The sequence below is a fragment of the Gossypium hirsutum genome, chromosome A08 (genome assembly GCF_007990345.1).
Source record: "Gossypium hirsutum isolate 1008001.06 chromosome A08, Gossypium_hirsutum_v2.1, whole genome shotgun sequence".
Classification (NCBI taxonomy): Eukaryota; Viridiplantae; Streptophyta; class Magnoliopsida; order Malvales; family Malvaceae; genus Gossypium; species Gossypium hirsutum.
The window spans coordinates 104,214,738-104,221,942 of NC_053431.1; the positions used below are offsets into that span (position 1 = coordinate 104,214,738).

Genomic DNA, 7,205 nt, shown 5'->3' on the forward strand with positions numbered 1-7,205 from the left:
TTGTTATATTATTGATTTGGTTGTATGATAAACCGTAATTCATACATATTTCTATCCCATGCTTAGCACATTTTATGGATGATTTTTCCTTAAAATTGGTGAATTTGATGCTCCTTATGCCTTAATTTCATGTTTTATACTTAGGTGAGCATAGGAGAGTGAAAGGAACGAGAAATGGGACAAAAACAGAGAAAATGGGCCAACGTACGGAATCAACACGGCCTGGACTTCCTCACACGGGCAGACCACACGCCCGTGCCTATTTAACAGGCTTGACCATAGCCTAAAGTAATCGCACACGGGCGTGTCCCTGTGGAGCCCAAGTTTAGTCCAATTCAGAAAGGGCCAATTTTTAGGGTTCTTAGACATTCTAAAGTCTATAAATACACCCTAGAGGAGGACGAAAAGACACATGGAGAAGGAAGCAGGGAACTGCTCAAGGAAAGCCGATTGATCCATCTCAGAAGTCGAATTCATCATCAAAGCTGAAGATCTCCCCTAAATTTCCCTTCAGAAGTTTTGGGTTTTCTTTATGTTTTGTATTCATTATTCTTCTGAGATGGTTACCTTTTTAGTTATGAACTAAAACCCCTAAATACCTAAGGGGAATTAAACCTAAGACAAATCTTGTTATTATTATCTGAATTGTATGATAAATATTTGACTTGTTCTTAATTATATGTTCTTAATTCTTGTTTTGATATTCTAGGATATTGATTCAAGTTAAGCTCTTATTCAGATGAGGAATAGACCTTGTCTAAGAGTACATTTGTCATAATTAAGTGGAGTTAATTGCGCGCTTAGAGATAGGGTGACAAGATTTTTCCGGATTAGAGTGAAACCTAATAAGGGGATCCATAGATCGAGTTAATGTAACTCTAGGGAGTTAATTAGAAAGAGATTTCAATTATTCAACCTAGGGTTAGACGTTGTTAGTCTCAAAAGGGATAATAATATAACTTAGGGATTTCTACGGATCAAGTCAAATGAATAAATTGTCCGATTCAGAGTCAAATAACAAGTGAAGTCTAGGTGGATTTTCCTTAGGTATTGTCTTAATTCAATCGTTTTTCCAAAAGTAATTCCCCAATTCTATTTTCTGTGAATTCTTAGTTTATTTAATTAGTTAGTTAAAACAAACCTCATTATTTTTAGGCTAGATAATAAAAGGAAAGTTAATACTAGTACTTTTAGTTCCTTTGGGTTCGATAATCCGGTCTCGCTAAAGCTATACTACTGTTCAATAGGTACATTTGCCTTCATCGTGATAATAGTTAGTTTCAAGAACGATTCATTATAAATATTTTTAAACCTGTCATGAATATCACGTATCAAGTTTTTGGCGTCGTTGCTGGGGAATTAAGATATTAGGAACACTCGATTTTTATTACTTTAGCCATTTACTTTTTCTGCAATTTAATTTTTATTTTAATTTTTATTACTAATTCTTCTTTTTCCCTTTTTCTGGCAGGTTCCTATAGTTTATGACTAGAAGAAACCCGTCAGAACCATTACTTTTTGACAAGGAGATCAATTGCACAATTCGCAGAAACCAAAGAGAAATAAGGCGAAGCTTAAGATACACAGAGAACTAGCAAGAGGACAATATTCAAACCACAACCGAGGAGATGGCTAAAAACCAAGAAAATCCGCTACCTTCTGCAATTGCTGTTAATCAAAATCTTGCTTCGTGCACCATGTATGATTATGCTAAACCTAATTTAACAGGAACTGAGTCAAGTATAGTTAGACCTGCTATTGCTGCAAATAATTTTGAACTGGAACCTAACACAATTCAAATGATACAACAGTTTGTTCAGTTTGATGGTTTACAGGACGAGGATCCTAATGCTCACTTGGCAAATTTCCTAGAATTTTGCGATACCTTTAAAATTAATGGCGTTTCTGATGACGCCATTCACCTTCGGTTTTTTCCCTTTTCATTGAGGAACAAAGCTAAACAGTGGTTGAACTCGTTACCACAAGGGTCAATCACTACTTGGGAACAAATGACCGAAAAATTTTTATTAAAATATTTTCCACCAGCTAAAACAGCCAAATTACGTAATGATATCTCTTCTTTTGTACAGATGGATTTAAAAACACTCTACGATGCATGGGAGAGATACAAGGACCTTTTAAAAAGGTGCCCTCACCATGGGTTACCGCTTTGGCTACAGGTTCAAACATTCCATAATGGCCTGAATCCTTCGACTCGATAGATGATTGATGTAGCCGCTGGGGGAACTATCAATAATAAGACACCTGAGGCGGCTTACGAATTTATTGAGGAGGTGTCACTGAATAACTATCAGTGGCAAGTTATGAGAACAAAGCCGATGAAAGCAGTCGGTGTTTCCAACCTCGACGCGGTTACTATGCTATCTAACCAAGTAGAACTCTTAAATAAAAAGATTGAAGGTTTGTGTGGTTCTATTCAGGTACATCCAATGATAAGGTGCGGTTTGAATGGAGGAGGAGCATGCACAGAATATCAACCCTTCAACCCTAGCATCGAGGATGAACAAGTCCAATATATGGGTAACAATAACTCTAGATCCCAAAATAACCCATATAACAATACTTACAATGCAGGTTGGAGGAACCGCCCAAATTTTTCATGGGGAGGCCAAGGAAATCAAAGACCACCTCCAGGCTACCAACAACCACCCTACCAATAGGAAAAGAAGTCGAACCTTTAAGAGATGCTCTAAAAATTTATTTCGGTGTCAGAGAGTCATTTTCAGAATACCGAGATGGCACTCAAAAATCAACAAGCATCGATCCAAGGGCTCGAAAATCAGATTGGACAGCTTGCCAAGTTGATTTCTAAACGACCACAAGGTAGCCTGCCAAGCAACATTCAATCTAACCCAAGGGAGCACTCAACGCGATTACTAGTCAAGATAAGGAAGGGTTAGTCACACCTAAACCAGAAGCAAGGCAAGAAACTAAGATAAGCAAAGGCAAAGGTGAGGTAGACCACAATGAGCAGAAACCGGTAAGTACAGAATATAAACCTCGTGTGCCATACCCCAATGCGACAAGGAAAGACCGCTTAGACGAACAATTCGGTAAATTCCTTAAACTCTTAAAGAAACTACATATTAACCTACCGTTTATTGAAGCACTTTCGCAGATGCCGAACGCAGTCAAATTTTTAAAGGAGCTTCTAGCAAATAAACGAAAGTTAGATGAAAGGTCGCATGTGGAGCTAAACGCAATTTGCTCAGCCATTCTTCAGAATAAGCTACCCAACAATTTGAAAGATCTAGGGAGTTTTACAATTCCTTGCTTAATTGGCAATTTAGATGTTAATAATGCATTAGCTGATTTAGGGACTAGTATTAACGACATGTCTTACAAAATGTTTAAACAACTAGGTCTTGGGAAACCCAAATAGACTAGGATGAGCATTCAATTAGCAGATAAAACTATAAGATTTCCTAGGGGTATTATTGAAGATGTGCTAGTTAAAATCGATAAAATTATATTTCTTGTTGACTTCATTGTTCTAGACATAGAAGATGATAGCAACACTCCTTTGATTTTAGGAAGGCCCTTTTTAGCAACTGCTAGAACGATTATTGATATTGGCACAGGTGAGCTCACACTTCGTGTGGGAGATGAAACAATCACCCTTCAAGCTCGCAATTCCGGCAACACATCAAAAATTGAAGGTGATTGTCTAAACCATTATACTAAAACTGACAATATGGTGCAACCTACTTTGTAGGAAATGAGTTTGAAGGAAGTACATGAGCCATTTTCAAGCAATAGTAGAGGACCTATTCATGAAGAACAAAGGCTACAAATCGATGACCTAGATGAATGGCGGACACATAAATTGAGAACATACGGTAGACCAAAACTATGCCAGAACAAGCTCAATACCTTTCCAAATCAACTTAAGGTTGGAGATAAATTTTTATTAGATGCCGCAGATCATCACATTGTCACTGCCAAACCGGATGAAGAAATTCCTCTTATGGTACTTAGCATTTTCCCATTCGGTACAGTCGAGGTAAGTCATCCCAAGTTCGGCATTTTTAAGGTAAACAATACCTACCTAAAACCTTATTTTGATGAGATTCATAGTAGGAATGAGGAGTATAAACTCCTCGAACCACCATGACCATTCAATGGAGAGGTAAGTCGAGCTTAGACTCTAAATAAGCGCTTCTCGGGAGGCAACCCGAGCACTAACTATATTAACTTCTTTAAATTTTAGTGTTTAACACCTAACTTACTAATGGATCTCTTGAATATAGGTTTACCACATAGACACGGCCAAACACACGGGCGTTCTTAGGACCGTGTGAAAACAGGGCAAAAATTTCTTCTTGCACGCCCGTGTTTTGAAACCATGGGTAAACTTGTCAATTTAACACAGGCGTGGGCCTACATACATGGACGTGGGAGAAGTGAATGGAGATCGACACGACCGTGCAACATGGTCGTGTACACCAATGCACCTAATTTTGAAAACTACGAAACGCACGGGCTGAGATTAAAGCACACGGGCGTGCCCCATGGCCGTGTGCCCCAATTTCTCTATAAACACCTATTATTTATTTTATTTTTATCTCTATATTTTGAAATTATTTTTTATTTATTTCCTCTTAATACTATTTTATCTTGAGTTTTTACAATTTTTATTCTTCGGCTATTTCATTACGAGTAATTATGCTTCAATATACCTCTTAAAGAGTTCCTGATTTTATAACAATTAGAAAGAGCTCCAAAGCTCATCCTCGCATATGGACTAATGAACCTCTACCACCACCAGAGTATCCTCCTCCACCCTCATGCCGATTATTATCCAAAACTCTAGATCAAGGAAATTCATTCATCATTTAGGAAGTTTCACTTCTCTCGCTATCTTATGATTATGAATCTATCTTTTTCAGATATCTATCTTTGTACATTGATGGCAATGTACATCTTAAGTGTGGGGGGGTCTTTTATATCAGAAAAATCCTTGAATTTTGTTCTATTCTCATGTGATCATCTCATATCATTATTAGAATGAATTCCAATTAGTCTATAATGTTTATTGATATATCTTGAATTAAAACATATGCATTTATACATTGATTGATTAAACTTTAAGACATTAGAGAATCAAGCATGATAAGTTGATTCCCTAAGTTTAGGTATTATCTTGAGTTGGAATTCACAAGTTTAAACATAAAAAAGCCATGATTTTTGTGAGATATTGAGCCTTTAGAGCATCTATTATTTCTTTCATGCTCACTTTCATTATGAGTGCGCCAGTATTGAATTGCTATTCTAGAACTTGCTTGATTAAGCATGTCAAGACCACACCATTTGATCTGATATGTCAAAATGAGAAAGGCACTTAGGTTTAACCTACTCACTCCATGAAAGCCTACCTTCACAATTAACCCTTAGTGAACCCCCTTGAGCCTAACAACCCATTCATTTATTTACCCTCAATATTAACCCATAACTCATTATTGTTAAAATCCCCTAAATTAATTTGATCCCTATTTTTTCCGAGATTCGAGTTGGAATAGTTGCTTAGCTATGTTTTATTCTATTTTGTAATTTGACTTGTTCTTAAAATATATATATATGTATATATACATGTATACATATTAGTAGTAGTGATCTTCTGAGCTAAAGAAGTTAAATTTCATATTCTGAGAAAAAGCTCTGTTGTACGCAGCTGATGACTAGTCAGTTTTCTAATTAGGCAATTTTTCAATTCAATCTCAATTCTAACCCTTTCTTTCAGCTTGTGACCACACCCTCTAACCAAAGCCACGTTACAACCCTCTAAAGACCTTTTGATTGATGTTTCATCTCAATTTATAGTGGTGGAGATTTGATTTTCATGCAAGCCTATGGTAATGACTTTTCATTATTGACTATTAAGTGCTTCATTTTTTGTCCTTAAACACCTCGAGTGATTTGAGTGAATCTTTAGTGAGGATGTGAAACCCTGTGATATTTTGAATCAAAGGTAATTACTTAGATGAGGGGAGACACCTATGTTTTCATGATAAAATACTCAACTTGGAATGTTTGAAACTTTGATGTCCTTTCGGTTGAATTTTCTATGCATAATTACCTATGGATTATTTTAAGATATTATCGATAAAAATTATGATTTGAGAAGAATTTATTTTGATTATGAGTTGAGGATTTGCTTGAGGACAAGTAAATGCTTAAGTGTGGGGGTATTTGATAACCGTAATTCATACATATTTCTATCCCATGCTTAGCATATTTTATGGATGATTTTTCCTTAAAATTGGTGAATTCGATGCTCCTAATGCCTTAATTTCATGTTTTATACTTAGGTGAGCATAGGAGAGTGAAAGGAACGAGAAACGGGCCAAAAATAGAGAAAATGGGCCAACGTACGAAATCAACACGACCTGGACTTCCTCACACGGGCAGACCACACGCCGTGTCAATTTGGCAGAATCGAAGCACGACTCACATGGGTAGACCACACGCCTGTGCCTATTTAATAGGCTTGACCACGGCCTGAAGTAATCGCACACGGGCGTGTCACACGGGCGTGTCCCTGCCGAGCCCAAGTTTAGTCCAATTCGAAAAAGGCCAATTTTTAGGGTTCTTAGGCATTCTAAAGCCTATAAATACACCCTAGAGGAGGAGGAAAATACACATGGAGAAGGAAGCAGGGAACTGCTCAAGGAAAGCCGATTAATCCATCTCAGAAGTCGAATTCATCATCAAAGCTGAAGATCTCCCCTAAATTTCCCTTCAGAAGTTTTGGGTTTTTCTTTATGTTTTGTATTCATTATTCTTCTGAGATGGTTACCTTTTTAGTTATGAACTAAAACCCCTAAATACCTAAGGGGAATTAAACCTAAGACAGATCTTGTTATTATTATCTGAATTGTATGATAAATATTTGACTTGTTCTTAATTATATGTTCTTAATTCTTGTTTTGATATTCTAGGATATTGATTCAAGTTATGCTCTTATTCAGATGAGGAATAGACCCTGTCTAAGAGTACATTTGTCATAATTAAGCGGAGTTAATTGCGCGCTTAGAGATAGGGTGACAAGATTTTGCCGGATTAGGGTGAAACCTAATAAGGGGATCCATAGATCGAGTTAATGTAACTCTAGGGAGTTAATTAGAAAGAGATTTCAATTATTCAACCTAGGGTTAGACGTTGTTAGTCTCGAGAGGGATGATCAC

The 7,205-nt window shown here is 36.8% G+C and overlaps 1 non-coding gene across 1 annotated transcript; it reads right to left on the reverse strand.

Annotated features, from left to right (window-relative positions):
• Positions 1-2,057: 2,057 nt before the first annotated feature.
• On the reverse strand, positions 2,058-2,164 carry LOC121205748 (small nucleolar RNA R71). The gene has a single exon (XR_005900823.1). It is a non-coding gene; the product is annotated as a small nucleolar RNA R71 (small nucleolar RNA).
• Between the last annotated feature and the right edge of the window lie 5,041 nt (positions 2,165-7,205).